Source organism: Ovis canadensis, chromosome 2 (assembly GCF_042477335.2).
Source record: "Ovis canadensis isolate MfBH-ARS-UI-01 breed Bighorn chromosome 2, ARS-UI_OviCan_v2, whole genome shotgun sequence".
Classification (NCBI taxonomy): Eukaryota; Metazoa; Chordata; class Mammalia; order Artiodactyla; family Bovidae; genus Ovis; species Ovis canadensis.
In genome coordinates, this window is record NC_091246.1 from 187,974,562 (window position 1) to 188,001,891 (window position 27,330).

The window sequence follows — 27,330 nt, forward strand, 5'->3', positions numbered from 1 at the left end:
ATATACTGTCTGGGCAGGTGCCCCAACAACAAGTGAGCACAGTCATGTTACAAGGACTTGTCATTTCTAAGGCAGATAATGGAGCTTGGGTGATGAAGTTCATAAAATCAGCCTCCTGGGGCAAGGAGCAGGGCAGAAAGGCTAGAAAATGCATCTGAGAGTTGGAATGAAAAATATGCAGTCCAGCAGGGTAAATGTTAAATTTAAGGTCTGAACAGTACTGAAAAAGGAGGAGAATTGTTGTGGGGAAAGATCACTTTCCTTAAATAAAGGAAGAATCAAAACATGTGCTTGATGTCTGTCTTTAAACACACGTGTCGTCTGCGTTGCTTTGGAGAATAAGACAATGTTTCTAATGGAAAACATATCCCATTTCAATAGAAGGAAAATGTTTTTGCAGTGAAGCTATCCTACCATTATATGGCTTATGAGAGAGTGAGTTTTTCATTGCTGGAGGGATCCATGGAAGGATTGTTGGAATGGGAACTTGATTGAGAATATGATCAAATTAAATATCATTGACTTATACCAGAAACCAAACAGGTCTAAGGGAACATATTAGCTGCTGGAGTGAGATCCAAGGTCCTGGCATTAGGAGGAGTTTGGTCAGTCATTATTTCCCAGGTCTAGCTATGACATCATAACAGATGCTGGTGATCGAAGTTCTCTCCATGACCAAACTTTATCAGGTTCCTCTAAACCCTCTTCTCAATTAGGGCTCGATCTTTGGACTTGTATGTCCCACGTGATTTCAGCAAAAATTCTGTTAAGTCAGTTTAGCATCAATCCTCACCCTGAATATCTGATATTTGATGATAGCTCATCAAATTTTCATCCTCAAAATTCCCCAAGGCATAGATGATCACCTCAGGCTCTCTTCAGCAAGAATCCTATCAAGTTGATTTAGCCAGAATTCTCCCTGACTCCTAATTCTTTCTCTCAATAATTTCCTGTCTCCTGAACTCCACCCTGATCCGTGGCTACAAACCCCATTTTTCCAAACCATATTCCAAATTGAATCCAGTTTTAGGCATACTGAGGTGTCTCTTTCCTATTACATTAGTTCCTGAGTAAAGTATCTTTTTACTGCTTTACCTTCTGTCCTGATCTGTTTTTTCTTATACACTGGGTATATCATGGTTAGCAATATTCATCTGCTTTCAAGGATAAAATACATTAGTAGAAGGAAACAAACATTAATGAAATAATTATAAAATGAATGAATACTTATAAACTAAAATAAAGACCATGAAGAAAAGATATTTTTCTAGGCAAAAAAGATCAGAGATAATTTCCCTGAACATATGACATCTAAGCTAAGATATCGAGTGAGAGGAGTTGACAAGGCATGTGGGTATGGGTGTGTGTGTGTGTGTGTTTGTGTTGGAGTCAAGAAGGTGTATCCCACAAAGTTATGGATGGAAAGATACAGGACATGCAAAATGTTGAATCAAAGAGAGTTTATTGAAGAGAATATTTCCAGAGGTGTGGGCAGGCTGCACAGGCTTTCCCAGTAGCTCAGCGTTAAAGAATCTGCCTGCAATGCGGGAGACACAGGTTTGATCCCTGGGTCAGGAAGATCCCCTGGAAGGGGAAGTGGCATACCACCCCAGTATTCTTTCATTGACAGAGGAGCCTTGCGGGCTACCATCCATGGGGTCACAAAGAGTCAGACAGACCGAGCAACAGTAAAGCACACATGCTCAGGCAGGCTAAACTATAAGAGGTGAGCAAGCACACCGCAGCAGAGGGAGCCTGCAGGGCCAAGATAGAGGCTGTTCCTGTAACCCAGGGAGACACAGACGTGGGGGAAGCCTTACTTGATAGAGCCATTATTGCAAGTAGGGAAACACAACCACTCAACACCTAAGAGAATCCAAGTGAAATAGTCTGTGGAGGACAGTATCTCAGAGCACAGTACTATGTAGGTACAGATGGAGGGTCAAATGAATAACCACAACAAGGGAAAGAGTGGTGCAGGTTGAGAATGGAACGTAGTCTGAGGCTTAGATCATGTTAAAGAATATGGAAATCAGCATGCTAGTGTCAACCAGCAGCTCGGGGAAGTGTTTGGGGTCAGGAAGTCTCAGCTGGTATCAGGAACCTTGCTGTGAAAACTAGACACTTGATCAAGACTTTGGTCTTTGGGTTCCTGTAATAGTGGGAGGTTAGGTTACAGTGAATTGTTTAAGAATCTTCACCTCTAATGGTAACTGCCTGGAATGCCTTGTTGAAGAAGATGCTAAGGCACTCTCCAATATGAGTAGGAGGAGTGCCACAATTGATTAGTAATGTGCAATCCCTTCCATTTGTTTTAGCAAAAAGTGAATGGATCACATCCTTGAACATGTTCAAAGATCTTAATGTTATAGAGCAAGATCTTATAGATCAGTGATAACAAATTTCAAGGTCTATTTTTATTAGCTAAGCAATTTTAGAATTAATTTGACTCTAGAAATTCTAAGGCTTCTAACAATTTGATAGGATAAGGCTGCTGCTGCTAAGTTGCTTTAATCATGTCCGACTCTGTGAGACCCCATAGACGGAAGCCCACCAGGCTCCCCCATCCCTGGGATTCTCCAGGCAAGAACACTGGAGTGGGTTGCCATTTCCTTCTCCAATGCGTGAAAGTGAAAAGTGAAAGGGAAGTCACTCAGTAGTGTCCAACTCTTCGCGACCCCATGGACTGCAGCCTACCAGGCTCTGCTGTCCATGGGATTTTCCAGGCAAGAGTACTAGAGTGGAGTGCCAATTGCCTTCTCCTAGGATAAGGCAATTGTACCTAAAACTTCATTGAAAGTTTCATTGAATTTCATTGAAAGCTCAAGACTTGAAAATACTTAAGAGAAAAAAGTTTAAAAATCTGAGGAAAAATTTTTTTTCTCTCTACTTGTCAATATTTAAAGATCATTTTGGCATGAAATTTCTTCTAGTATGTATTTTTAAATCTTATTTATGAGAAAAGAAAAATGACTTTGTTTAATAAGTTGTTAATCAATTCTGAAAATTACAAAGGAAATAAAAGCTTGGTATGGGACTCACTTGCTATGGGAATCACTTGCTCATTATACCCAGGATGAGTGAAAGAGAATATGGCGTCCTCAGCGTTTGTTTTCCACAAAGAAGATCTGTGCGATTCGAGGAAAGAACATAGGATATTAATGGTTTTTCTTTGCATATGAATTAATGAATTAATCTCCATTTCAATTTATCTATTGGCAATAATAATCTAACTATTTATTGAGCATTTACTAGATACTCATCACTCTGCCACACATTTATATGAATTATTTCACTAAAGCCTCATCCCCAGGACTTCTCAGGTGGCACTAGTGGTAAAGAACCTGCCTGCCAATCCGGGAGACATAAAGTGATGCAAGTTTGATCCCTGGGTTGAGAAGATCCCCAGGAGAAGAGCATGGCAACCCACTCCAGTATTCTTGGAGTGGAGAATCCCATGGACAGAGGAGCCTGGTGGGCTACAGTTCATAGGGTCACAAAGAGTTGGACAGAACTGAAGTGATTTAGCACACACAGAACCAGGTTTATGCTAGTAAACCAGCTCTTTAAAATTAAATTTTATTTTAAATTAGCCCTGATGTGACATTTGCCAATTTTCATGAACTATCATGAACAATCTAGCAGCCAGCCAAAACATGGGTGTGTTCTCCGGGAGTAGACTGGGCCCCTGTGAGAGTTTGTCATGCCTGCCACACAGCCCTGCACAGAAAGCCCGTGAAGCAGAAGGACCTGGGGAAGAGTTCAGGACGCCATTTGAGTCCCTGGCCATTTTACCAGCTATCTGATTTTCAGGTGAGTTGTCTCAGTTTCCTTGTCTGTGAAATAGAGACAATAACAGTATTTACCACATGGGGGTTTTGTAAGGAATAAATAAGTTGATAACATTGTGACCTTGGAAGAGTCCATGGTACATTGCAAGCATTAAATTTAAATTAGCTGCGATATTCTCAGATATAATTTAGTAGACATGGGAACAGGCATATGAACCTGACACAATTGGAAAACAAAGATGAGAACTTGAGTTTTCTCACTCCTCCTTAATTCTAGACGTTTCTGACAAATTATGTTGCCTGCTTTGCATCCCTATCACACTTGTATCTGAAACTAAACAAAAAGACTTTCAAGGGAAAAATAAATCTGGATAAAGCAGAGGCCAGAAGATGTATAATCATACTTGCAATCCTGAGTATTTTTCAGAGTAAAATTTAAATGACAGTTGAAACCTGTGAAAATGAAATTCTTCATTATGTGGTTTTGGCTAAATCCCATATCAAATAATCCAAGAACAAAAGTGCCAAAAGCAACCTGCAGTGACAATCTTTTTTTTTTTAAAGCAGATTTATTTTCTTTCTTTTTAAAAAATTATTCTTTTATTTAGCTGTGTAGGTCTTCATTGCAGCACAAAGGATCTTCATTGGATGTTGTGGCACACGGACCCTCTAGTTTTGGTGTGAGGGCTTAGTTGTTTTGTAGTATGTAGGATCTTAGCTCCCCAGCTAAGGATCGAACCCATGCCCCTCTCATTGCACTGTGGATTCTCAACCACTGGACCACCAGGGAAGTCCCTGCAGTGACAATCTTAACACTGGGGTGAGGTGGTGAGCAAATTGACACAGCTTTACCAAAAGCTACTGAAATACAGAGTTTTGAATTACTCACCGTTATCTGAAATTTAGGATTTTGTTCTCTTCAATGAGTATGAGTAACTCAAAATTAGTTGAACATATATATCAAAAGTAGTTTTCAACGCTAGCGGCAATTTTTTTTTTTTTTAATTCAAAGAATGGTATGCACCTTCAAGTGAATTCCCTACAGATTGGTCTTTGAGATCATTTTCTTATGACACCACTCATTTCCTGATGTGGCAGGTACTCTGCCACAATTCTGAAACTTTGTCAATCAGAATTCAATTTCACTGACAAAAAAAGCACTCATTTTTTCCTGGCAGATTCTATATTTTTTCCTTGAACTCAGTTGCTCTGTTTGATAGTATTAATGATTCCATCAAATGTCCTGATGGAAATAAAGAAAAGACATAGACAGATATCTGGGGTTTCTCTGAAACACTGTCCCCAAACTCTTATCATGGGATTAAGAGCAGGCTAGGAAGATTGTCTAGTGCCCTGAATAAATTCAAATCACTCAACTCCTCTCTCTGCCTGAATGATTTTTATTTGTTGTACTGGAGCCATTTGAGTAGTCATGATACTGTACTGAGGAGTGAGCACAAATAAGAAGGTGTTTTGCCCCAAGATGTTGTAAGGTAAGGGCTTCCCTGGTAGCTCAGCTGGTAAGGAATCTGCCTACAATGCAGGAGACCCCAGTTCAATTCCTGGGTTGAGAAGATCCCCTGGAGAAGGGATAAGCTACCCACTCCAGTATTCTTGGGCTTCCCTGGTGGCTCAGATGGTAAAGAATCCGCCTGCAGTGGAGGAGACTTGGGTTCAATCCCTGGGTTGGGAAGATCCCCTAGAGAAGGGAATGGCAACCCACTCCAGTATTCTTGCCTGGAGAATCACCATGGCAGTGGAGCCTGGCAGGCTACAGACCACGGAGTCGCAAAGAGTCGGACATGACTGAGTGACTAAGCACACATTGTAAGGTAGCGCAACACAGAGAGAAGCTAAATCAGGGAGGAAGAGAGCCACAACAGGCGATCGTACACCCAGTCTTGTTTGCACAGTTATGTGATCTGAAAATGAGAGCTTTAGCATCATGATCAAAAAACAAAATGGCATGAGGAAGAGAAATAGATCAGGACTATTTACTCCATTGTCACCAGAAAAAGAGCTCAGATCTGTTTTAATTTGGTGCCAGTTTATGATACATTGGTCCAGGTGACTACAGGGTTAGGAAGGAGAAAACTTGCTTCTAAAGTCAAAACTCTTTTCTCAAATCTGTGTCTGAGAAAGGAGACCCTTTTCCCACTCCAGATCAAATGAAGATCAGTTTCCCACTCTCCCCACCTTTCTGGCAGCCCAGCACCTCCACGTTTTTGCCCAGCCTTCTCCAGTTTCCCTCTGCAGCTGCTGTGACACCACTTTCCACACTATGGCCAATTTTACCTCTCTACACTTCTATACACTCAGCTCTTGAAGTCTGTCTTTCACGACTGTCATTTTGATATCAGCAAATTGTCAAGGAAACAAGTTAAATGCAACATTTGCCTGCAGTGTCTGTTTTCTATGAGGCATACTTGCGTTCTCAACACCGTGGCCACGCCATAGATCTAAACGTGAAGCGACATGCCACATGGGTCATATGCGCTGTCCGTGACTTCCATCGCTTTGTTTGTATTTTTAATACACACAAGTCACACCATATCTTCAATTTATATGTGGTTTTTGGATGAACATAATCTTGATAATTATAACTTTTAACAGAAAAGAGCATATGTATCACCACGTGTCCATCCTTCAGCTTCAAAAATGTTCAATATTCTGCTGATCTGTTACTAATGTCAAATGTTTACCTTGTTTTCCATATTTTGCAATTATGAATATGTTGCAAAAAAAATCGTGCTTGAGGTAGATTTTATATTTAGATAATCTCCTTGGCACAGATACCCAGTGGCAGAATTTCTGAGAGTAGTACTTCCTGTAAGTACTTTGAATATCAGGGGGTTAAACAATGGTCGACTGGTTCTGTTTACACTCTTGCTTTGCCCACTAAAGACAAGCTCTGCTCCTTGGGGTTGCTTTGTGGATGAATGACCCAAAGTGGGCTCCAAGCTCAGGGTTAAGGTCCTCTTTACACTGTGGGTGGGTCTTTGGGGACCATCTATGAATGTCGTATAAGCTGTTGGTATAATTGGAGAGAAATGTGAGGCACACGGATCAGAGTCACGGTCAAAGGTGTAAATAAGTTCTTTGTGCATTTTAATCAAAGAACAGTTTGCACACCGGTGTTTTTCTCTCACTTCCCCAAGCCCTTCTTGACAACACAACAAATGATAATCTGAAATCAAACACGACGCTCTACCTGCAGGACCCGACGCTGACAGATGGAGCTGTGTTTAAATAGCTTCACGTTGCCAGTTCCAATAATGAAAAAGTACACAAAAGCCCAAGTCGGATGGGAAAAAGGAAAGTGCTCTGAATTTGAAAGGGAATCAGGTAAGCATTCTGGTGATGAGGATCATCCAACCTGTCAGCACATGGGGCAGCATTTCCTCCGATTGGCCGGAGGAGCCACCACTGTGGCCCAGGGCCAACTCAACACGGGTGGGTGAAATGGTGGAAATTTTGGGGATGCTAAGGGCCTTTGTTTAGCTTAGATGGGGCATGAGGGAACTCTGCCAGATTTTTGATCCGTGTTAGGCTAGTAGGTATGCAACAGCTGCTTTTGTTATCTGAGAATGAGGCATCCTGGAGCCGTGGGACTGCTCTAGGCGTAACGATTCTGGGGTTTTGTTAAATAAAAGCACTCAGATGACATTCTAGTGAAGGGTAAGGCCTCAGAAGGCTCCAGAAAGGAAAACCACCTTTACCTTGAATTTTGCAGGGTTGATTCTGAGGTAATGCAGTTATGTATCAATTTGAAAAACCTGCAAAGTAATTTGTGGGGGGTAAAAATAGTCTTTTTGTCCTCAACCAGATTTGAATTTGTTTCAGCACCATCTGGAGAGAATATTAAATTTTGTCTCTCTGATCATATATGGCAAGGAAACTTACTTCACTATTTATGGCTGTTTTTAAAAAAAATTCAGTTGATTCACAATGTTGTGTTAGTTTCAGGTAATAGCAAAGTGATTCAGTTGTGTATTTTTCAGATTATTTTCCATTACAGATTATTACAAGATACTGAATACAGTTTCTTGTTCTATACAATAAGAGCTTGTTTATTTTATATATAGCAGTGTGTGTATGTTAATCTCAAACTCCTAATTTACCTCTTTTCCCTTCTCTGTCTGCTATTCCCTGTGGTAACTATGTTTGTTTTCTTTGTGAGTTTATTTCCATTTTATAAATGTGTACATTTATATCATATTTTAGGTTCCACATATAAGTATTATCATATGTTACTGATAGCTCAGTTGGTAAAGAATCCACCTGCATTCCAGGAGAGCCTGATTCAATTTCTGGGTTGGGAAGATCCACTGGAGAAGGGATAGGCTACCCTCTCCAGTATTCTGGACTGGAGAATTCCACAGGCTGTACAGTCCATGGGGTCTCAAAGAGTCAGACACGACTGAGTGACTTTCACTTTCACTTTGTTACTTGTTTCTCTGACCTGCTTCACTTGGTATGGTCATTTCTAGGCCCATCCATGTTGCTCAAAATGGCTTTATTTCATTCTTTTATATGGCTGAATAATATTGTATGTTTGTGGGTCTTTTAATCCTCACCTTTCAGGAACTGGCCTATATCTGTTCCATAGCACTCTAGGGGGCTTGCCAGAGATGCCCTGGGTGCTTCGTTGTTTTGAAGTTGATTTCATCCTAACGTGTCTTCAATCGTACTGGAAAGTCATCCTGCAGCTCTGTCACCATCTTTAAAACCCACTGATACACTGAGTCCACCAGCATGTATTGGTGAATTTTTTATACAAGTTCTGTAGGTGAATTTTTTTTATACAAGCCCTGTACAGAGGTTGCAAAGAAATATGACAGTCACCAAATTTAAGGAGTTCATAGGAGGGGCAAGAGATAGACATTAAGTACACCATTATGGGCTTCTCTGGCGCAGGCGGCTGCGACCGCGCGGCTGAGAGGAGCTACCCCGAGTCCGAGGCAGGGGGAGAAGCGGGGAGGACCCCATGTCCAAAGGGCGGCATCTGGGAGGAGCTACCTCGCGTCTGAAGTCAGGGGGACAGCAGAGAAGAGCCATCCCGCATCCGAGGCCAGAGGCGGCAGCCCAGAGGAGCAACCCTGCGCCGGAGGCCAGGGACGGCAGCGGGGAGGAGCCACACCACGTCCAAGGAGCAGTGGCTGCTCTGGCACAGGAGGGCCTAGGGGAGCTATCCCACGCTGAAGGTCAGGAAGGGCGGTGGTGAAGAGACACTCCTCATTCAAGGTAAGGAGCAGCAGCTGTGCTTTACTGGAGCAGCCATGAAGAGATACCCCATGCCCAAGGTAAGAGAAACCCAACTAAGATGGTAGGTGTTGCAAGAGGGCGTCAGAGGACAGACACACGGAAACCATACTCACAGACAACTAGTCAATCTAATCACACTAGGACCACAGCCTTGTCTAACTCAATGAAACCAAGCCATGCCCATGGGGCAAGCCAAGACGGCCGGTTCACAGTTGAGAGGTCTGACAGAATGTGGTCCACTGGAGAAGGGAATGGCAAACCACTTCAGTATTCTTGCCTTGAGAACCCCATGAACAGTATGAAAAGGCAAAATGATAGGATACTGAAAGAGGTACTCCATAGGTCAGTAGGTGCCCAATATGCTACTGGAGATCAGTGGAGAAATAACTCCAGAAAGAATGAAGGGATGGAGCCAAAGCAAAAACAATACCCAGTTGTGGATGTGACTGGTGAGAGAAGCAAGGTCTGACGCTGTAAAGAGCAATATTGCATAGGAACCTGGAATGTCAGATCCATGAATCAAGGCAAATTGGAAGTGGTCAAACAGGAGATGGCAAGAGTGAACATCAACATACTAGGAATCAGCGACCTAAAATGGACTGGAATGGGTGAATTTAACTCAGATGACCATTATATCTACTACTGCGGGCAGGAATCCCTCAGAAGAAATGGAGTAGCCACCATGGTCAACAAAAGAGTCTGAAATGCAGTACTTGGATACAATCTCAAAAATGACAGAATGATCTCTGTTCGTTTCCAAGGAAAACCATTCAATATCACGGTAATCCAAGTCTATGCCCCAACCAGTGATGCTGAAGAAGCTGAAGTTGAACGGTTTTATGAAGACCTACAAGACCTTTTAGGACTAACACCCAAAAAAGATGTCCTTTTGATTATAAGGGACTGGAATACAAAAGTAGGAAGTCAAGGAATACCTGGAGTAACAGGCAAATTTGGCCTTGGAATACGAAATGAAGCAGGGCAAAGACTAATAGAGTTTTGCCAAGAGAATGCACTGGTCATAGCAAACACCCTCTTCCAACAACACAAGAGAAGACTCTACACACGGACATCACCAGATGGTCAACACCAAAATCAGATTGATTATATTATTCGCAGCCAAAGATGCAGAAGCTCTATACAGTCAACAAAAACAAGACCAGGAGCTGACTGTGGCTCACATCATGAACTCCTTATTACCAAATTCAGACTTAAATTGAAGAAAGTAGGGAAAACTGCTAGACCATTCAGGTATGACCTAAATCAAATCCCTTATGATTATACAGTGGAAGTGAGAAATAGATTTAAGGGCCTAGATCTAATAGATAGAGTGCCTGATGAACTATGGAATGATGTTCATGACATTGTACAGGAGACAGGGATCAGGACCATCCCCATGGAAAAGAAATGCAAAAAAAGCAAAATGGCTCTCTGGGGAGGCCGTACAAATAGCTGTGAAAAGAAGAGAAGCAAAAAGCAAAAGAGAAAAGGAAAGATATAAGCATCTGAATGCAGTGTTCCAAAGAATAGGAAGAAGAGATAAGAAAGGCTTCTTCAGCGATCAGTGCAAAGAAATAGAGGAAAAGAATAGAATGAAAAAGACTAAACATCTCTCCAAGAAAATTAGAGATACCAAGGGAACATTTCATTCAAAGATGGGCTTGATAAAGGACAGAAATGGTCTGGACCTAACAAAAGCAGAAGATATTAAGAGGTGGCAAGAATACACAGAAGAACTGTACAAAAAATATCTTCACGACCCAGATAATCACGATGGTGGGATAACTCATCTAGAGCCAGACATCCTGGAATGGGAAGTCAAGTGGGCCTTAGAAAGCATCACTATGAACAAAGCAAGTAGAGGTGATGGAATTCCAGTTGAGCTGTTTCAAACCCTGAAAGATGATGCTGTGAAAGTGCTGCACTCAATATGCCAGCAAATTTGGAAAACTCAGCAGTGGCCACAGGACTGGAAAAGGGCAGTTTTCATTCCAATCACAAAGAAAGGAAATGCCAAAGAATGCTCAAAGTATCGCACAATTGCACTCATCTCACATGCTAGTAAAGTAATGCTCAAAATTCTCCAAGCCAGGCTTCAGCAATACGTAAACCGTGAACTTCCTGATGTTCAAGCTGGTTTTAGAAAAGGCAGAGGAACCAGAGATCAAATTGCCAACATCCGCTGGATCATGGAAAAAGCAAGAGAGTTCCAGAAAAACATCTATATCTGCTTTATTGACTATGCCAAAGCCTTTGACTGTGTGGATCACAATAAACTGTGGAAAATTCTGAGAGAGATGGGAATACCAGACCACCTAACCTGCCTCTTGAGAAATCTGTATGCAGGTCAGGAAACAACTAGAACTGGACATGGAACAACAGACTGGTTCCAAATAGGAAAAGGAGTACATCAAGGCTGTATATTGTCACCCTGCTTCTTTAACTTATATGCAGAGTACATCATGAGAAACGCTGGACTGGAAGAAGCACAAGGTGGAATCAAGATTGCTGGGAGAAATATCAATAACCTCAGATATGCAGTGACAGAGGTGTATACTCAGGCAAAGAGGTAGAGTTACAACCAGCAAGTCTTCCATCTGTTCCTTCACCTCTTTCCTGCAGGAAAGATTCAGTATCCTGACATTTTAACCTGCCTTCTCAGTCACCTGGTTATGACATACCACTCCATTCCCCCATTCACTTCTTCAAAACGTATTCCTTAGCAGACACCCTAAGACAAAACTCAAAAATGCAGATTCTTGTAAGAACAAACCAAAAAAGTGAAAATGCCAACAAAAGCTTCTAAAAATGTCTGATGCTTTCCAGCTTCGTCTACAGTCTAGATGATTTTGCCATGTCCATGGTCAGGGCAGGCAGGTATCAAACCATGATTTGTGCATTTTTTGGAGAGCCCTCTGTTCATCTCAGTTTACTAAAAGAATATCTCTACTGATCTGGTCACAGCCTTACAAAGGCACATGGACCATTTCTGAAAAATAAAATGACCTAGGACATTAGCAATCTGCGACAGGTACACTAAATACAATACCCCCCTCCTAATCTCCAATACTTTGTTCACCTGATGTGAAGAGCAACCTCACTGGAAAAGAGCCTGATGCTGGGAAAGATTGAGGGCAGGAGGGAAAAGGGATGGCAGAGGATAAGATGGTTTGATGGCATCATTGACTCAATGGACATGAGTTTGAGCAAACTCTTGTGAGATAGTGAAGGACAGGGAGGCCTGGCTTGCTGCAGTCCATGGGGTCACAAAGAGTCAGACATGACTGACAAACTGAACAACAACAACCTCCCAATCAAATAGAAGCCAAGAGGATAGAAACTCTGACTCAATACTAGCTAACCAGAGACCAAAGCTTTTGACTAGTTAATGATCAGCTGAAGTGAACCTCTTTATCTTCGGACATATCTTATGTGCCTTGATTTGTGCAGAGAAATGAATTATTGATCAAATTTCACTTCATGAGAGCACATGGGAATGCACTTTAGTCTGACCTAGCTTCTGAAGTAGCTCACAGGTTTAGTGATATTTACTCAAAATATAGGTGCAATGGCCATGTGTGACTGTATTGTGTGGTTATGTTGAACAATGTCTCATCACGTACTTTGCAGTTAACCTTGAGATCAAAATGGGTAGTACTGGCTCTTCTGACTAGTGGTGGGATGGCTTTCTCACTAGTCAATGCCCTTATTAGATGCCTCAATTTTCACAAGTGATTGACAGCCTAAACCTTGTCCAGCTGACTATTAAAGCATATGTTTTTATTCTTAACTGGCATACTGGCTCAATGTCATCTGAATCTCCTTGGAGGATCCCCACACATATTCTGATTTCACAGGTCTGGAGTGGGTCAAGATTTGGTATTGCTAGCATTCTCTTAGAAACATTGCTGACTCTTTGACTGCACTGAGAAGCAAGGTGAAAGACTATGGTCTGGGTCCTTATCAGAGAGTAATTTCTAACACATGGTTACTCAACCATTTTTGAGAATCTAGACAAATGAATAAGTTATGTATACTTTGGAAAATTCTCAGTAAATATTATTCATCTCTCCTCAGTAAATATTATTCATCTCCGTTGAGCTTTTGAGGGTTTCAGTAAACCACTAAATAATACTTCAGTGCATGTTAATATGATTTCTTGTTTAACCCTCAAACAGAGTTAAGAAATAGCTACAGTTACTGCATTTATAGATGGGAACCTGAAGTTCAAATAGTTTCAGAAAATTACCCACAGCCACTCAACTCTTAAATGACAGAGCCAAACTCAGACCCAAATTAACTATGATTTATTTGGTCTTTTACTTCTGATTTCATTTTTTTTTTTTTACTGTTAGTTCCCTTTTCTATTGTTTTTCTTAGTTACTTTAAATATGTCCTTATTACTATATTGCATGGACTCTTTATAATGTCTAAAACACTGTTTTGTTTTTCTTATTCTTTAAGCTCTTTTTTTTTTTTTTGTAATCTGGGTCCTTCTTACAATTTCAGCCCTTTTACTAACTTATCACCTCTCCTACCATCTAATTTTTGCAGCTGTCTATTTATATTCCAGTCCTCTTTGTAGGGAGGAAATGCCTAGGCACGAGGTAAGCCCTCAGTGCAGATGGAATGCAGAAATGCAAGATGCCTGAGAGGAAAGGTCAATTTTCATTTGAATGACTCCCACAAAATATGTCTGCCAGTGTTCCAACCTAAATCACCATCCATCGCTTCTTTGTTTTCATCCTGTGGTAGTCCATGAAAAAGAAAATAAAAAGGTAACCTCTTTCTGTTTTGAGCCGTGCATATTCTGTGGAGCTACTTAATAACCTAAAACTGTAGCTATGGATTGGAGTGGAAAGAACATGGACTCAGGAGTCCAGGGCTCCTGGTTTTAGTCCTATGAATTTAAGAAAATCACCTAGAGTCCCAGCGACTCATTTTCTCCTAGGTCTTTCTTGGGCCTCTCCCCTTTAGAGTTCTATGGATTCAGGCTGAGCCTCACATCACCCATGTTTGTATTAGGTTCATTCTGTTTTTCTGGGCTCCGATTGGTTTCTTCCCTTTCCTGATCTTGCCTCATTTCACTTTTGTCATTTTATTTTTTTTAATTTGTTTTATTTTATTTTATTTTTTTTTTTAATTTTAAAATCTTTAATTCTTACATGCGTTCCCAAACATGACCCCCCCTCCCGCCTCCCTCCCCACAACATCTCTCTGGGTCATCTCCATGCACCAGCCCCAAGCATGCTGCACCCTACGTCAGACATGGACTGGCGATTCAGTTCTTACATGATAGTATACATGTTAGAATTCCCATTCTCCCAAATCATCCCACCCTCTCCCTCTCCCTCTGAGTCCAAAAGTTCGTTATACACATCTGTGTCTTTATTCCTGTCTTGCATACAGGGTCGTCATTGCCATCTTCCTAAATTCCATATATATGTGTTAGTATACTGTATTGGTGTTTTTCTTTCTGGCTTACTTCACTCTGTATAATTGGCTCCAGTTTCTTTAAGCTCTTTTATTAAATAATTCAAGTACAAAAAATTGCAATGCAGAGCAAGTCATAATTGAGAAAACGCAAAAGTTCTACTTCCAACTCTCAGAGATAATTCTTAAAATCTTAGTGATTCTCTTTCTAGACTTTCCTCGCTAAAATTTGCTTACCTTCTTTCTTGAAATAATGAAATAGGATTCCATGTATATGCTTTGTAATTACCTTTCTTCACTTACTGATATGTTAATAGTCTAGCCATATTTACAGGGCTTCCCAGGTGGCACTGGTGGTAAAGAACACACCTGCCAGTTCAGGAGACATCAGAGACACAGGTTCGATTCCTGGGTCAGGAAGATCCCCTGAGGGGGGCATGGCAACCCACTCCAGTATTCTTGCCTGGAGAATCCCATGGCCCAAGGAGCCTGGCAAGCTACAGTCCATAGGGTCGCAAAGAGGCAGACACAACTAAAGCAATTTAGCACTCACCCATACTTACAAAATGCTACTCATAATTAGTATAGGATATTCGTTTAAATGAGTAAAGACTAATTCATAGGTTCTATCGCTGGTTCTTGGACATTAACACTGTTTCATTTTTATTTGTTTCATGAGTTTAAGTAATATCACAGTCAATAACATACTTCAAATTTGTGTCTGTGTGCATTTTTAACTTATTTTTTCCCAGTTACTTTAGTGACACAGAATGTTATTTTTAAACTATTAATATCTTTGTCTAAAGCTAGTAAAGAGAAATTTCCTTTGATTCTGAATCCCACTTCTCTCCCTAGAGTCCTTTCAACTGAAATGTTTCCTTCAAGGCTTTTCTATTTTCTTACACAGATGTACATAGTAAATGGTTCTAGGATTTTTTTGGAGCACACCATAGGTCTCCTGAAATCACGTTTCATAGGAAATATTTCCCAAAAAACACACTGCTTTGTATGTCAGAGCAGCCTTTAATTCTGTCTTGCCATCATGGCCCATTGTCATCCGTTCATTTTTGTCAAGTTGACAAGTGGTAATTAGTACCCTTCAGGAGTAACCTCACTTAAGAATTTGTATGCACTGTTTTAGACATTTTCCCAAACTTGCATTTGCAAACAGCTAAGTACACACACTTAGGATATATCCTACCCGTTATGTGTGTATATGTGTATGTGCTAATAAATGATATAATCTACAAGCCTTGTGAAATGGACAATATCTCTTGGAGAACAATTCATGTAAGTGGTGTAAATCAGTTTCTCAAACTGGTCACTTTATTGAGATTTGAGGCCAGATAGTTCTGTGTGGTGAGAAGCTTCCCTGTTTGTTGCACAATGTTTAGCAGCATCCCTGGCCTCTCTACCCACCAGATAACATTAGTGTTTTTTCACATCCTCTTGCAACTGTGACAATTGAAACTATACACTGCCAAACATTCCCTGGGAAGAAAATTTCTCCAAGTTAAGAACCAATATATAAAGGTACCTCATTCCTTTGTCATACTTCCTTACATTCCAAATTACTTAGCAATGTTTTCCTGTTTCAAGGTTGCAATGAATATCTTTTTAAAAGAGAACAATCTTCTTGAGTAATATTGATAATATGGCATAATGGGAAAAAACAGTTTATGGAACTGGACTATCTGGGTTCAAGTTTTAAATTTTAAATTTGTAAAATGGGGATACTAATGGGAACTAATGAGCATTAAAGGTATTTAAGTATGCAAAGCACTTAAAACAGTGGAAGCAATTTATCGATAAATGATATCTCTACAGGCATGTGTGCAAGTGTTTCTCCAGGGTAGAAATTGAGCAGTTATATAGCTGGGTTGTATAAGAGATGCATGTTTTTAATTTGAAGAGATGATACAAAATCTCTTCCCAGAGAAGTATAGCAATTTATACAATCATTAATAATATATTATACAGTTAGTTCCTAATGTACTTACCAGCATTTTCATATCATATTCTAATACTTTTTCTAAACTTATGGAGAATAAATAGTATTTCATTTTTAGTGTGATTTGCATATTCCTGTTAGAGTTTGAAAATTTTTTCATATTTTTATTTGCAATTCATATTTCCTGTTCTGTGACTTGTCTGTTCATATCTTTTGCCAATTTCTACTTTTTTGTTTCTCTTTTTCTTACTGGTGTGTGATACTTCAACTGTTTTGCTTAATAACCTTTGCTCCATATATTACAAATATTTTTCACAGATTTAGCACTTGATTTTTAACATTGTATACTTTGATTATTGCAATACAGAGATTTTAAGTTTCAGTGCAGTTGAATTTATTGATCTTTTCACTTGGGTTTTTGCTTTTGGGGATCCTATTTGAAAGAAGGCAGGTTATGAACTGTCAATTGATTGAGAATTATCTATTTTACCAATTCAGAGAAAAATAGAAGCAGAAAATAAGATGATAGAAAAGGGAATAAGAAAAATCACACTATTAATAATATATGAATGAAGTAAACGAATATTGATGGATTATCAACATGCACTAGGGCTTCCATATATTAAATCAATCTCACTGACAGTTGATTGTCTCACACTTCAGAAGAAGACAAGTCTAAATGAAGATGTCATCCTGATAAGCTCATGGTAATTGTGGACAGTCAGTGTCAGAGCCAAGTTTAGTAATAACTCCTGCACCATTATGGTACAGTTTAATCATTGCATTTGGCAAGAAACTCTAACATATTTTGAACATTCTGCTTGAGTATAGCATTCCCTTGAATTATATTTACATCAAAAGTGGCTGAAAGAAACGTGTATTTGTTTTAAATTTTAAAACTGAAATATTTAGAAAACTTTGCATTTCTATGAAGTTAAATAAAATGCTACTATTTCTGAGTAATAGTAATGTGGCATGAAAGTTTTTATACCCACCTTTTTCTGGTTCGATGAATACCATCTCTCTGACTGGATCCTGCCTCTACAAGCTAGCAATAGGTATGATTAGGAAAAAAAAGCAAAATGAGGAAAGTGACAGGACTCTACACATAAAAATGCACAGCAGCTCTGTCAAGTGCTGATCAACCCCACCAGTTCAACTTTTTAATTTAACCATAAAGCTGAGTCTGAAAGGGAAACTTTCTTCAACCCCTCAGACCAGGGTAAAACCTGATTTTATCCACTGTCCCTCTCAACGAAACTACCTTCTCTGAAAAACAAAAAAAAAAGGCTATGTGTAACCATCTAACTTTAGTCAGGTTAGAGGGTAACAGGAAGAAGAACGAGACATTGTGAGGAAATTAGGGGATTAGAAGACCAAGAAGATGTGAGAAAAGTGAGAGAAATAGTAGAATACGGCTTTTTATGCCTCTCTGAGGTGAACCAAGTGTAGATTGACAGGAGATGGAAGGAGGGAAGTTAAGAACTGTCTCCATTCTCAGGATCTGATGCACAACAGTCTAATGATGAGACCATTCTGGGGATGGACTTCCTGCCTAGCTCAGGTTGCAATATCTTGCAGAATACTTCCAAATATAGTGAAGTATCTGCAGAGGCTAAGGGAGAAGTAGTAGCTGGATATATGAGCAACTCTGTCCTTTAGAGTCTGTTAGGAGGCACAGCCAGCAGTAAGTGAAGGTATAGCCTTACCACACAGCAGGTATGTTTCAGAAAAGCCCTTCATTTCAAGTCTACATTTGACTGGGTCTGTGGAACTGACAGATGGTTATGGGTCTTGGGAGAGGGCAATCAGACTGATGGAGGGCAGCAAAGCAGCCCTTTTCGTGAGCAGTATTAAACTTATACATTAGAGACAACTCTGAAACTGAGGCAAAACTAGAACTTCAGTGAAATAACCTTTAATAAAAAGACAAGGATGACATGAAAGCAAGACATGTCTTACTTTTATATAGTCCCTGTACTCCTGTAAAGCTGGATGTTCACCCGTGGTGGATTCATGTATGGCATAACCAATACAATATTGTAAAAAGTAAAAAATAAATAATAAAAAATTTTTTAAATACATTTTCAAAAAATAAAAGTATTTTTGCACTTTTTTACATGTAAACTTTATTGACTATACTTGCATGTTTCATAAAAAAAATATACCAGTAATTAGTTTTCATTTTGATGAATCTCTCAAACTAAGTATCTGTACCTGTGTAACTAAAACCCAGGTCATGGCCTGTTCCCAGGAAACCCCCTCAGGCTTCCACTAGTCACTACTCACCTACTTCAAAAGAAACTCACCTATCTCAATATCTAACAGCAGAGTTTTCCTGGTCTTAATTCTGATAGATATTTTAAAAATTATTTTTACAAAAAATTACATTTTATTCAAAAATGATAGTTTCATATTTTATATTTAGGTCTGCAATCCGTTTTGAATTAATTTTAATGTAAGATGTTAATTATAGGCTGAGATTCTCTTATTTTAATGTATAAATGTCTAATTGTTACAGCAAGTGCAGTTCAGTCACTCATTCATGTCCGACTCTTTGCAACCTCATGAACCACAGCATGCCAGGCCTCCCTGTCCATCACCAACACCCAGAGTTTACTCAAACTCATGTGCATTGAGTCAGTGATGCCATCCAACCATCTCATCCTCTGTCGTCCCTTTCTCCTCCTGCCCTCAATCTTTCCCAGCATCAGGGTCTCTTCCAATGAGTCAGCTCATCGCATCAGGTGGCCAAAGATTTGGAATTTCAGCCCTTTCAATGAACACCCAGGACTGATCTCCTTTAGGTGGACTGGTTGGATCTCCTTGAAGTCCAAGGGACTCTCAAGAGTCTTCTGCAACACCACATTTCAAAAGCATCAATTCTTAGGCACTCAGCTTTCTTTATAGTCCAACTCTCACATCCATACTTGACTACTGAAAAACCATAGCCTTGACTAGACAGACCTTTGTTGGCAAAGTAATGTCTCTGCTCTTCGATATGCTGTCTAGGTTGGCCCTAAATTTCCTTCCAAAGATAAGCATCTTTTAATTTCATGGCTGCCATCACCATCTGCAGTGATTTTGGAGCCGCCCAAAATAAAGTCTGACACTGCTTCCACAGTTTCACTATCTACTTGCAATAAAGTGATGGGACTACATGCCATGATCTTAATGTTGAACTTTAAGCCAACTTTTTCACTCTCCTCTTTCACTTTCATCAACAGGCTCTTTAGTTCCTCTTCACTTTCTGCCATAAGGGTGGTGTCATCTGCATATCTGAGGTTACTGATATTTCTCCTGGCAATCTTGATTCCAGCTTGTGCTTCTTCCAGCCCAGCATTTCTCATGATGTACTCTGCATATAAGTTAAATAAGCAGGGTGACAATATACAGACTTGACATACTGCTTTTCCTATTTGGACCCTGTCTGTTGTTCCATGTCCAGTTCTGACTGTTGCTTCCTGACTTGTGTACAGGTTTCTCAAGAGGCAGGTCAGGTGGTCTGGTATTCCCATCTCTTGAAGAATTTTCCACAGTGTATTGTGATCCACACAGTCAAAGGCTTTGGCATAGTCAATAAAGCAGAAATAGATGTTTTCCTGGAACTCTCTTCCTTTTTCAATGATCCAGCGGATATTGGCAATTTGATCTCTGGTTCTTCTGCCTTTTCTAAAACCAGCTTGAACATCTGGAAGTTCACGGTTCACATCTTGCTAAAGCCTAGCTTGGAGAATTTTGAGCATTACTTTACTAGCGTGTAAGATGAGTGCATTTGTGCGGTAGTTCATTAACCTAACATTCATGGTTCCCATGCAATATTGCTTTTTATAGCATCAGTCATTGCTTCTATCATCAGTCACATCCACAACTGGATGTTGATTTTTCTTTGGCTCCCTCTCTTTTTTTCTGGAATTATTTCTCCACTGATCTCCAGTAGTATTTTGGGCACCTACCGACCTGGGGAGTTCATCTTTCAGTGTCCTATCTTTTTGCCTTTTCATACTGTTCATGGGGTTCTCAAGGCAAGAATACTGAAGTGGTTTGCCATTCCTTTCTCCAGTGGACCACATTCTGTCACACCTCTCCACCATGACCCGTCCGTCTTGGGTGGCCCCATATGGTAATGCTTAGTCTCATTGAGTTAGACAAGGCTGTGGTCCATGTGATCAGATTGGCTAGTTTTCTGTGATTGCGGTTTCAGCCTATCTGCCCTCTTTGTTCCAGCAAAGTCTTTTTTTGTTAAAAAACTATCCTTTCTCCATTGAATTTTCTTGGCACTATTGTTAAAAATCAATTTATTGTTCCAACTGAACTGACTGACTGATGTGTCTACATGTCTATTTCCAGATTCTATACTTTCCATTTATCTATCTATGGATTCTTTCTCCAATATTAAGTTGTTATGCTTATTATACCTTTATGCCAAGCCTTAAAATCAGGTAATATGTTTTTATTCTTCATTTTCAAAGTTGTTCCAGCTGTACAAATCTCTTTCCCTTTTCAAACAATTTTAAAACCAGCTTTTGATAGCTACAAAAAATTCTGACATGATTTTAATTGTATTAAATCTATAGATCAATTTTTGAAAATTAACATCTTAAATATCTTATTTCATTAAATTCATGAACGCAATATATCTCACCATTCACTTACACCTTCATTGATGACTTTTGTCAGACTTGTAATTTTCAGCACAAAGATATTCCACAGATTTCACTGGATATATGCCAAAATATTTCATTTTCTTTGACATTGTAAATGATACTATTTTTCTTTTACTTCTGATTTCCAGTTGTTCATTGTTAGTATATAGAATTGTAACTGATTTTTGTGTATCATCTGTGCATCCTTCAGTCTTGCTGAATTAATTTATTCATTAGTGCAAGAGAACATAAAAAAGAGACGGCAAAGAGGCTGAGAAGGGTTGCAAAGTGTTCTTACTTGAAATAGGGGAAAACATAGTAGAGAAGCCCTGAGAGAGATGGAAAAGGGATGGAGACGAAAGGAGGAGTAGGCAGAAGGCAGTATCACTTAATACTCCTTGTATTCGGGCAGTCTTTCTTCAAACTCTTGAAAAGCTCAGAATCTGATACACTCTGCATTACTCAATTATACTTCTATTTCTCTCTGATTTTGCTTTCTATCCTTTAATTTACTTCCTCTACTCACTGCCATCCCTTCAAAATTTTTAGATGCTTTTTGAAGTCAAGGGACAGGGCTTAAACACTGGCTTATGAAATAATCATATCTCATTTCCTCTCTCCCACCTCTAAATCTTTTCTAATACTATTTGCAATGATGAAGCAAGCTTGGGTTCTTTCATTTAACAAGCAAATATTCAACGACCCAATCAAAAGTGAGCCAAAGAACTAAACAGATTTTTCTCCAAAAAGGACATACAGATGGCTAACAAACATATGAAAAGATGCTCAACATCATTTATTATCAGAGAAATGCAAATCAAAACCGCAATGAGGTACCATTTCACACAAGTCAGAATGGCTGCTATCCGAAAGTCTACAAGCAATAAATGCTGGAGAGGGTGTGGAGAAAAGGGAACCCTCTTACACTGTTGGTGGGAATGCAAACTAGTACAGCCACTATGGAGAACAGTGTGGAGATTCCCTAAAAAACTGGAAACAGAACTGCCATATGACCCAGCAATCCCACTGCTGGGCATACACACTGAGGAAATCAGAATTGAAAGAGACACGTGTATCCCAGTGTTCATCGCTGCACTGTTTATAATAGCCAGGACATGGAAGCAACATTGATGTCCATCAGCAGTCGAATGGATAAGAAAGTTGTGGTACATATACATAATGGAATATTACTCAGCCATTAAAAAGAATACCTTTTAATCAGTTCTAATGAGGTGGATGAAACTGGAGCTGATTATAGAGAGTGAAGTAAGCCAGAAAGAAAAACACCAATACAGTATACTAATGCATATATATGGAATTTAGAAAGATGGTAATGATAATCCTGTGTGAGAGACAGCAAAAGAGACACAGATGTATAGAACAGTCTTTTGGACTCTGTGGGAGAGGGCAATGGCAGGATGGTATGGGAGAATGGCATTGAAACATGTAAATTATCATATGTGAAAAGAATCACCAGTCCAGATTTGATGCATGATACAGGGCACTCAGGGCTGGTGCACTGGGATGACTCAGAGGGATGGGATGGGGAGGTAGGTGGGACGGGGGTTCGAGATGGGGAACACATGTACACCCATGGCGGATTCATGTCAACATACAGCAAAACCAATACAACACTGTAAAGTAAAATAAATGGTAAATAAAACTGAAAAAAAAAAAGCATACGTTCATCATGCACTAGATGTAAGCTACTGTACAGGAGACTGTGGGCTTCGAGATACAGAGTAGAGATGACATTCAAAATATTCAACAACTTGAACACGTCTAAGTCTTTCCAGGTGGCTCAGTGGGTAAAGAATCCGCCTGCCAAAGCAAGAGACTCAAGAGACACTGGTTTGATCTCGGAGTCAGGAAGATCCCCTGGAATAGTAAGTGGCATCCCACTCCAGGATTCTTGCCTGGACAATTTTATGAATAGAGGAATCTAGCAGGCTACAGTCTACAGGGTCACAAAGCGTCCAAAAAGATAAGCAACTGACCTTGCACACACACACTACATCTAACCTAAGTGAAAGGACAGAGCCATAGCCCTGGCCAGGACCTTACAGATCTTCCTGTATCAGGTGTCAATCTTTTAGTTATATGAATGAGGGGCTATCAGATGTCCTGAGGGAAGGGTGATTGACTATTTGGTGAGTGATTTCAAGAACTGCAGAGTTTACTGCACTTGCTAGTCAGAAAGACAATATAAAAACGAATGATGATAATATCATGAGGGAAATTTAATGGAAATTTGGGAGGGTAAAGATCAATTCTTTGGGGAAGGAGAATAAGGACATGTTAAACGACAAAAATTAAACAATTTAGCTTGATGTCCTTTATTCAAAGGGAATAACCTGTGGATTAAAGGAGTGCAATGCCTCACAGGCAGTGGAGTACTTTTTCTGAAAGATTTTGGGTAAAAACGAGTTTTACGGAGGTTAAAAGCAGCAACATGGAGATAACAAGACTGACTGGGGTTGTCTACATGACCTTATTTAGAACCATCATGGAACAAGAAAATAAACATAGAGCACAGGGTGGCTTGGAGTCCGGGGACTCGGCTCTCTGGATATACTGTGTTTCTGGTCAAGTGAAATATTATAAGAATATGAAAATTCTACCTGCTGATGTGGCATTCCAGGCAAGAGTGACTCTATCTTGGATTTATTAATAGATGTTTATTTCAATGGACACTTAGAGTTGAGTCCCAAAGACTGTGTATTAAGTTAATGCAGAAGCAGTGATGGCAGAGAGCACAAATTAGGTGAAAGCAGAGGGGAAAAAGTGCACTGGGTTTGCCTGTAACAAAACAGCTTAGGAAAAGAGTAGTGAGAGATACAACTCCAAAATCACTGCAGATGGTGACTGCAGCCATGAAATTAAGAGACGCTTGCCTCTTGGAAGAAAAGTTATGATAAACCTAGACAGCATATTAAAAAGCAGAGACATTACTTTGCTGAAGAAGGTCCATATAGTTAAAATTATGGTTTTTCCAGTAGTCATGTATGGATGTGAAAGTTGGACCATAAAGAAAGCTGAGCACTGAAGAACTGATGCTTCAGAACTGTGGTGTTGGAAAAGACTCTCGAGAGTCTCTTGGACTGCAAGGAGATCCAACCAGTCAATCCTAAAGGAAATCAACCCTGAATATACACTGCAAGGACTGATGCTGAAACTGAAGTTCCAATACTTTGGCCATCTGATGTGAAGAACTGAGTCATTTGAAAAGTCTCTGATGCTGGGAAGGATTGAAGGCAGCAGGAGAAGGGGACGACAGAGGATGAGATGGATGGATGGCATCACCAACTCAACGGGAATGAGTTTGAGTAAGCTTCAGGAGTTGGTGATGGAAAGGGAAGCCTGGCATGCTGCAGTCCATGGGGTCTCAAAGAGTCAGACATGACAGAGTGACTGAACTAAACTGAATTGAACTGAGTGAGCTGTGTGCTAAGTCACTCAGTCCTGTCTGACTCTTTGCAACCCTATGGACCATAGCCCGCCAGGCTCCTCTGTCCATGGGATTCTCCAGGCAAGAATACTGGAGTGGTTTGTCATGCCCTCCTCCAGGGAACCTTCCCAATCCAGTGATCGAACCCTGTTCTCTTACATCCTGAATTAGCAGGCAGGTTCTTTACTACTAGCGGCACCTGGATATCAGCTAAAATAACAATAAAACAGCAATGGAGAAGAAAATGAATCAATTATGGGGTTACAGACAGATTTTTTACACATTGTAATATACATTATAGAATATTCGAACTGAAGAGTGACTTAGAGATCCTGTAAGCCAACCCCTTCAAACTTTTTGTTGTAGAAATGGGAAAACTGGGACCTGGGGGCAGAAGCATAGATTACCATTACTCACCTCAGAAGCACAAGCTTCAGTATTCAGAGCTTTCTCCTGTAGGTCTCATTGCCTCCCTCTTCTCAAGGTTTTTAGAATGCAAAATAAATAAATGCCTGTAAGCAACTGCTGCTGATGAAGAGCCTTTGATTTCTCCCCCAGAGAGCTGGCATCCTGCCTCACTTCCTGAGAGTGCATTCGAACAGATTCCACTCTTCAAATCTCTGCTCTTCAGATGCTTTAATAAAAGTGAGCACTGTAAGTGGTTGCTCTGGTGTCTCTGCCCCTCTGCACACACAGAGTCAAAATTAGCTCTTTCTTTCCTTCTCCGAGCAACAATAGCACAGCTCAGCTGCCTGCTGAAAGATGCTGATAGAAAACACATTATATAAGCTTCCTCCTCTTTCCCCATCTTGTCAGACAAAAAGCTAGTATCCTGAAGGCTTTTCTCCCTTCCCCTTACTCTCATTCCTACATTAGACTTGCTTGTTATTAAGCTGCATTCTTTTGCAAGGTATTATTGGGCTTCGTTTTATTTCCATTTCTTTCATCTCTTTTATCAGTCAAGAGGAAAACAGATAAAAAGTCTGCTTTGAGGACAAATAGGGAACCTCACAGTTTTGAGCTCACCCAGTGTTCATCTCTTCCTGTAGATTTTGGGCTTAATGGACAATAATCATATTCCAGGACCCCATAACACAGCTGAATATTTTGCCCAACCTTTCTTTTCCTTAATATAACTTTACAGTTCTTTCTAACATTTAACACTTCTGAGCACAAACTTTTAGCATATTTATGACCCTTCATAATGGAGTTTTATTTCTTAAATATAACTTCCCATTAGTATTATGAATTTTAGTTAGACTGCAATGTTTTGAATAATTTCCACTGGCATTTATTGAGTACTTTCTGTGGCTACGTAGCAAGATCTACTGATTGCCAAACATGCATCAGCACAGCTAGTGGCCACAATTCATCCTCTGAGGTAGACATTTTTATTATCTTCTTATACCGATGGCAAAACTGAAAATTAGAGATATTTAATTACTCATTCCTAGTCTTCTAGCTAATGAGTAGGGAACCAGAACCTGACTCCAGACAGCATGGGTTCCATGCTTCCAGATACAACCACATTACTATTCAACCTTATTCCAAGTTGTATTTTATCTTATCCAGCCCCATTATAAGTAGTTAATTGCAATACAATTCTCTAGAAGTTCACTCTATAAGTTTCATTTATATCAGCCTGGTGATTTCAGAGATTAAGCATTCACTCCTTACTAAAAAGAAAGAAAGGAAGGAGGAAGAGACAAATATAATAACAGCAATGGAAAAGTATCAACTGAGACATTTTTATTCATAAATATAATCAAAATAAAACATTACTTTCTTTTCCAGGAGGTCAGTCTTCTTTTATTTTTTTAATTTTTATTTTTACTTTATTTTGCTTTACAATACTGTATTGGCTTTGCCATACATTGACATGAATCAGCCACGGGTGTACATGAGTTCCCAATCCTGAACCCTCTCCCACCCCATATATTCTCTCTGGGTCATCCCCATGCACTAGCCCCAAGCATGCTGTATCCTGTATCAAACATAGACTGGCGATTCGTTTCTTACCTGATAGTATACATGTTTCAGTGCCATTCTCCCAAATCATCCCACACTCTCCCTCTCCCACAGACTCTAAAAGTCCGTTCTATCTGTGTCTCTTTTGCTGTCTCACATAGAGGGTTATCATTGCCATCTTTCTAAATTCCATATATATGCATTAGTATACTGTATTGGTGTTTTTCTTTCTGGCTTACTTCACTCTGTACAATAGGCTCCAGTTTCATTCACCTCATTAGAACTGATTCGAATGTATTCTTTTTAATGGCTGAGTAATACTCCATTGTGTATATGTACCACAGCTTTCTTATCCATTCATCTGCTGATGGACATCTAGGTTGTTTCCATGTCCTGGCTATTATAAACAGTGCTGCGATGAACATTGGGGTACACGTGTCTCTTTCAATCCTGGTTTCCTTTGTGTGTATGCCCAGCAATGGGATTGCTGGGTCATAAGGCAGTTCTATTTGCAATTTTTTAAGGAATCTCCACATTGTTCTCCATAGTGGCTGTACTAGTTTGCATTCCCACCGACAGTGTAGGAGGGTTCCCTTTTCTCCACACCCTCTCCAGCACTTATTGCTTGTAGACTTTTGGATCACAGCCATTCTGACTGGTATGAAATGGTACCTCATTGTGGTTTTGATTTGCATTTATCTGATAATGAGTGATGTTGAGCATCTTTTCATATGTTTGTTAGCCATCCGTATGTCTTCTTTGGAGAAATGTCTTTTTAGTTCTTTGGCCCATATTTTGATTGGGTCATTTATTTTTCTGGACTTGAGC